A 6,683-nucleotide genomic window follows, 5' to 3' on the forward strand; every position below is an offset into this window, starting at 1 on the left:
CAGTTATTCATCTTTTCATGGTCATCAGATATGACCTATTTGGACGTTCAGAGGCTCCGTAGTTACCGTGGAAACACCATCATCTTCTACAACATTGATCCACCAGTAAAACCCACAAACATATGTTAATCGGGAAGCTAATCGCAATTTAGGGGGTTATATGAGGGTACTGTCATGGATGCGTAAACGACAAAGAAATTCGTGGAAAATGGATTGGAGGTCAATCAGGCCTTCCTTTTACTGTGCACAAGTGAGAAAGTGACAGATGAAGCTCCGCCCTCTCTCAGAAGTCAGTTCTGACCTGTCCAGGAAGTCAGTCTAACTTATAGTAGCCTGCGCTAAGCTTAAATGTGATTGGTTAATATGATGTATGATGCTATCGCTAAGCAGAAGAAAGAAAATAAGACAAAAACAGACAGAATGCAATACCTGGGGGTTGTCCAGGGAAGTTTTAGGGGGTTGGGTTATGCTGTATCTTGTGGTATCATTAGGGATAAAGTAGCTTATAAAACATGCAGAACTGAGAAACTGACAGAGTAAACTTTCATATCTAGGTCTGTGGTTAGAAAGAGAATGAAAACTGAAGAGTTATCATAGGAGTTTATAAACTAATACAAGACTTATGGTCAGTATTAACAGTACACATAGAAAGGAAGAGCTTTTGTGTCCTGTTTGTGGAGTGAAATCATGGAACCACCGTAACCACCACTGCACCTCACCACCACCACCATCCATGCATATGTACAGGCATACATACTGTACATACACGTATAACTGTATATAAGGAGTATAAGTATAGAGCTACAGTACTTTCGTCATAACAAATACAATATTAATGACTCCCTCCCCTCCATTATCATTGTTATCATCACTCCAATTTTCTAGATTTGTATAATATGCTTTAACTGTCTTTTGTTTTTGGAGGTGGTAAGGCCAAGGACCTGACCACCTTGATTTGACTTTATTTTATTTTTTTATCCTTAACTTACTCTCTGCCCCTTATTGATTTCTTGTATACTCATGTCTTTTCATGAGAGAGAGAGAGAGAGAGAGAGAGAGAGAGAGAGAGAGAGAGGAGAGAGAGAGAGAGAGAGAGAGAGAGAGAGAGAGGAGAGAGAGAGAGAGAGAGAGAGAGAGAGAGAGAGAGAGAGAGAGAGAGAGAGAGAGAGAGAAGAGAGAGAGAGAGAGAGAGAGAGAGAGAGAGAGAGAGAGAGGAGAGAGAGAGAGAGAGAGAGAGAGAGGTGTTGAATGTTGCTGCTGTAAAATGTGACAGTTTTTGAACATGTTAATTCATCTGCTACAGCATTTTTTTAATTTTTGTTTTTTTTGCAAATTGTGTTTGCCATAAATGTGGAAAGTCATCAGCTAATGGCAGCTGAACGTTAATAAAATCATTGTTTATCGTCCGTAATGAATCCTGCATTGAACTCCTTGTTAGGGTTCAAAGGTTATTTTTATCGCAGCAGCAGAAAAAGAGATCATAACTAGTATTTACCATAATTCCCATAGCACTTGAAGGCAGCATAAGAGGCAAATAAGTCCTGTCCTCAGACCATTTGTCTAATACCACACAAATGCTTTAACTCTGCTCTCCTTCAGTCTGTAAACTAACCTGTGCATGATAATTCAATAGCCTTGTCTGGTGTTCTTCCTTTAGAAGCCGTTGCATTATGGGTATTGAAGGAGGATGAAGTGTTGTTGACGGATCCTCTGGAGAGCCCTCCACAGGACTGTTCACATGTGCATGTAACTGAATATGTGAGTGGATTTCCTCTAATCCAACAGGGACCATGTTAATGTTTGATTCTGACCCTGAGGTCCTTTTTAAATTAAAAACCTTTTTTTTTTTTCATTTTAATCATTCGACCTGCGTTCAGGCGGTGGTTCCGGGCCTCCTTGGGGTATCCGTTTCATTTGCTTTGTGAATACTCAGTACGGTGTGTTTTAAAGCGGTGGTTAATAGCGCTGAGCATTGGAGGAGTTGGATCAGATAAGGAAATGTCCAGTAGATGGCAGTATGGGATGCACTTTGACGAACGCCACAATCCACTGTAATAAAATACACACAGTTTTCCAATTGATCAGATTATATGAGATGTCTTTATTGCCTGTGGTCTATACCCCCCACCCCCACCCCTTCCCCCATTCCCCAAATCTGCATTTTATGTGAAAAATAAATACTAAATGTGGTCCACATGTTACACAACACCAAAAACATGTGGCTCCAAAGTGTCTCCTTTTTTTTTTTATGCAGAAACATTGTCATCATGTGTCATTACCCAACGGTTTTAAGTGGGTGTAAAACTCCCCAGAGTCACAAGTGGCTCCAGACTTTGACAGCTATCACGTACATCAAACTCTAAAATAGCTGAATGCAGACAGGGAGAAGAAGTGTCTGATAAAACACACATCCTTCCAAGGAAATAATCTGAGACAGTCTACGTACGGGGGTGTTTTTAACCCTTTATAGGACAATAATAGAAATAGTCTGAAATTCAAAAGTTCAACCTTAGTGTGTTATTGGAGGACAGAACAAGACTGTATTATCTTTGGGACATTTTGTATTGTTATGTAGGAAATCAAGGTCAATGAAGTTACCGTATTTGGTTCCTTACTTGTAAGTGGCCAAAAAAAAAAAAAAAAAATCCAAGAAGTAAATATAAAAAATACAAGAAAATTATGTGTAATGCGAAAGGAACATGTATTATAGAACAGTAGAACATCACTTTTGGAACATCACAACAACACAGCAAGTGCTGATACAGACACATGTCAACATACACAGAACATAAGACTTTATTACTTTTTTTTAAATATAATTATTACTTTTGTGGAATTAAAAAAATTACTTTGCAATTACTCGAGTACATGGCAATTGCTATATTGTCTTGATCACCTTTATTTATTAATGTATTTGCTTTAATATTAGTTCTTTGTTCACATAAAAATTGTTTATTTTTTCTTATGCTCGAAACAAATGAATTAATGAAAAAAAATGTAAAAACAAATATTGCAATGTAGAAAATCAAGGTCAATGAAATTACCGTATTTGGTTCCTTTCCTGTAAGTGGCAAAATAAATAAATAAATAAAAAATCCAAGAAGTAGATATAAAAAATACCAAAAAATTATGTGTAATGTGAAAGGAACATGTATTATAGAACAGTAGAACATCACTTTTACAACATCAGAGCAACACGTGTGCTGATACAGAAACGTCAACATACACAGAACATAAGACTTTATTATCATTATTTTTTTTAATCATTATTACTTTCGTAAATAAAAAAAAATTACTTTGTTACTCGTGTACATGGCAAATGCTACGTATATTGTCTTGATCACCTTTATTTATTAATGTATTTGCTTCAATATTAGTTCCTTGTTCACATAAAAATTGTTTATTTTTTCTTATGCTCGAAACAAATAAATTAATGAAAAAAATTTCAAAACAAATATTGCCATTTAGAAAATCAAGGTCAATGAAATTACCAGATTTGGTTCTTTACCTGTAATTGGCAAAAAAAAAAAAAAATCCAAGAAGTAAATGTAAAAAATACAAGAAAATGACATGTAATGTGAAAGGAACATGTATTATAGAACAGTAGAACATCACTTTTAGAACATCACAACAACACAAGTGCTGATACAGACACATGACACAGGACATGAGACTCTTTTTATTACTTTTGTGAAATTAAAAAAAATTATTTTGTTATTACTAGAGGTGGTTTTTCGGGCATAGCACACATGGTATATCTCACAAAACTGCAATGGACAGACCTTTTTTCCGCAACTAGAGTCACATGAATAAAAAAAGCCGGATGTTGACGGACAAGCGAAGAAGAAGAGTTTTAAAAGAATCATGTCGCGGTTTGTGTGGACACACCAGGAAACGGAATCATTTTATAATTTAGTACGGGATCAAGGGGTAATACATAATAATAATGAATATATTAATGGATTAGATTTATATAGCGCTTTTCTATGAACGCATACTCAAAGTGTGAACAGTGGATCCATTATTCATTCACTCACATTCTCCCTCTGGTGGTGGTGAACTACATCTGTATCCACAGCTGCCCTGGGGCAGACTGATGGAAACGTGGCTGCAAATTCACGCCTACGACCACCACCGAGCATTCATACACTAGTGTGGAGGCAAGGAGGGTGAAGTGTCTTGCCCAAGAACACAACAGCACATGACTAGGACCAGGACCGCCAACCCTTCAGTTATTGGACGACACGTTCTACCTCCTGAGCCACGGCTGCCCCAAATAAATCTGTAAATCAACGTGATATTTACAAACATCTACTGGAAAGAACTACATTTTGAAGTCACACGTTAGAAAATGTCTTTAGAAATGATAGAATTGCAACAAAAAAACTAAAGGAACACTAGTAACTAGTCGCTTTTCCATTGACCCTCAAATTATGCAAATATAACTTGCGCATAAAAATGTACCTAATGGAAAAACCACAATTTCGCCAAGTCTCATTTTTTGATTAAAAATTTTTGCGCTGGCAAGATGTGGTTTTTCGGGCATAGTGCAAATGGTATATCACGCAACAGAGACTTTTTTTTTGCAACTAGAGTCAGGTGAATTAAAAAAACAGATGTTAACGTACATTACAACAAGTGAAGAAGAAACATGGTGCGGTATGTGTGGACACACCAGGAAACCTAATCATTCTATAATTTAGTACGAGATAATAATAATAATAATAATAATAATAATGATAATGATAATGATAATAATGATGATAATGATGATGATGATGGATTGGATTTTATATAGCGCTTTTCTATACACCCAAAGCCCTTTACATTATTGGTCCATTATTCATTCGCTCTCACATTCTCCCTCTGGTGGTGCTAAACTACATCTGTATCCACAGCTGTCCTGGGGCAGACTGACAGAAGTGTGGCTGCCAGTTCACGCCTACAGCCCCTCCAACCACCACCAAACATTCATACGCATTCATACACCAGTGTGAGTGGCACTGGAGGCAGGGAGGGTGAAGTGTCTTGCCCAAGGACACAACGGACTGACTAGGATAGAGCGGGATTTGAACTGCCAACCCTTTGGTTATTGGACGACCATAATAATGAATATATCTGTAAATCAACACCATATTTACGTTTGTCGTCATGTTTATGGAATGACTTCTCGTGTCATCTCACGATAATAAATAAACAAATCATCACATTTGTGATTTAATGGAAAAACCGACATTATTCAGAAGTGCGTAATGTCGATATTTACTAACAGAAGTTTTTTCCACATTTAGTAAATATCGGTGAAGTTTTGCACAGATGTCCAACAGAAAAGCGTCTAATGTCTTGTAATGCGTGCAGAAATGACCAAAAATAGTCACTTGCCCGATAAAGGGTTAAAGAAGTCTGGTGGCACTGATGTGATGAACTTTGTTTAAAAACTGTGATTTTTGTTTTGGGGGTTTTTTTTTGTTTTTTTTTTTTTTTTTTGGTGGAGAGCTGTCATTTACGTCCCTGCTGTCGACACCCCCCACCCCCCCACCCCCACCCCAAACTGACAATAACACACTGTAGCCATCCTTCTGACAGCTCCATATAAAAACCCACCCCTTGTTTTCCCATGATCCCCCTGTGGGGTTTTTCACACAGCTCCTCCCTCCTCTTTACACACACACACACATTGTATTTCCATTTGTCACTCATCTGTTCATCCACCTTTCCACATCCATCAGTTTGTGTTTCAGTGTAACACTTCATTTTCTCGTCTATTTTTGCTGCTGCTGGGGTGTGATCATGTTAATTGGCCTCGAATCATTATCATACATCGCCGGGTGCATCTGGACTTGTCTCCATGTGTCCACAAAAGAGTGTATCCTTGATTTTTTTTTTTTTTTTTCTTTTTTCTTTTTTTTGCAGATCGGTGGCTGTAACCCCCGCGGTACGGTCATTAAAATTAACAGAAAAATAAGGCTAATTATGAGTCCGTTTGATAGTGTGTGAATGCACTCATTCATTTTCTTTTTCATTACCCACTTAATCATTTTCGGGGTCATGGAGTCTATCCCAGCAGGCTTTGTGTGACAAGGAGGAGGAGACACTGAGAGGTCGCTGCAGGGCTAACACACACACACACACACACACACACACACTTACTCTATTATTCCACCTGACCTGCATGTGCTCGGATTGTGGAAGGAAAACGAAGCCGACTGTGTAAGCTCAGTCTTTCTTATCAGGAGGAAACAGCGGATCCACCACGGAAATTAATAACCCCTTTTCAGTCAAATTACGATTTTTTTTTTCTCCCTTCAATCTGAGCTTTGAGTGTTTTCGTCTGATGGGATGGCCGATGACGTGCGATCGTAGCATTAGTTAAAAGTTTCACGTCAAAGCGCGGCGGTTTGCATATGGACAACAGGCCAATAAGAGGCCATTTGCATGAGCGCTGACAGATAACGGAGATATCTGTCACGACTGAAGGTAAAAAATTAAACGCAGCGCACGGAAAACGGCGCTTAACTGATGTTACGTCTGAGATGAAAGTGGGGAGAAAGTTTTGAGCGGCGCTGTTTTCTTATCAGTGAGAAGAAAAAGAAGCGTTAACAAGTTTTGCTGAAGTAAAATCAATACTGCACAAAAAAAGGTCATGTTTTTACAATTAAAGCTAAAAATATAGTATTAAATCC

This window comes from Sphaeramia orbicularis, chromosome 6 (assembly GCF_902148855.1).
Source record: "Sphaeramia orbicularis chromosome 6, fSphaOr1.1, whole genome shotgun sequence".
NCBI lineage: Eukaryota > Metazoa > Chordata > Actinopteri > Kurtiformes > Apogonidae > Sphaeramia > Sphaeramia orbicularis.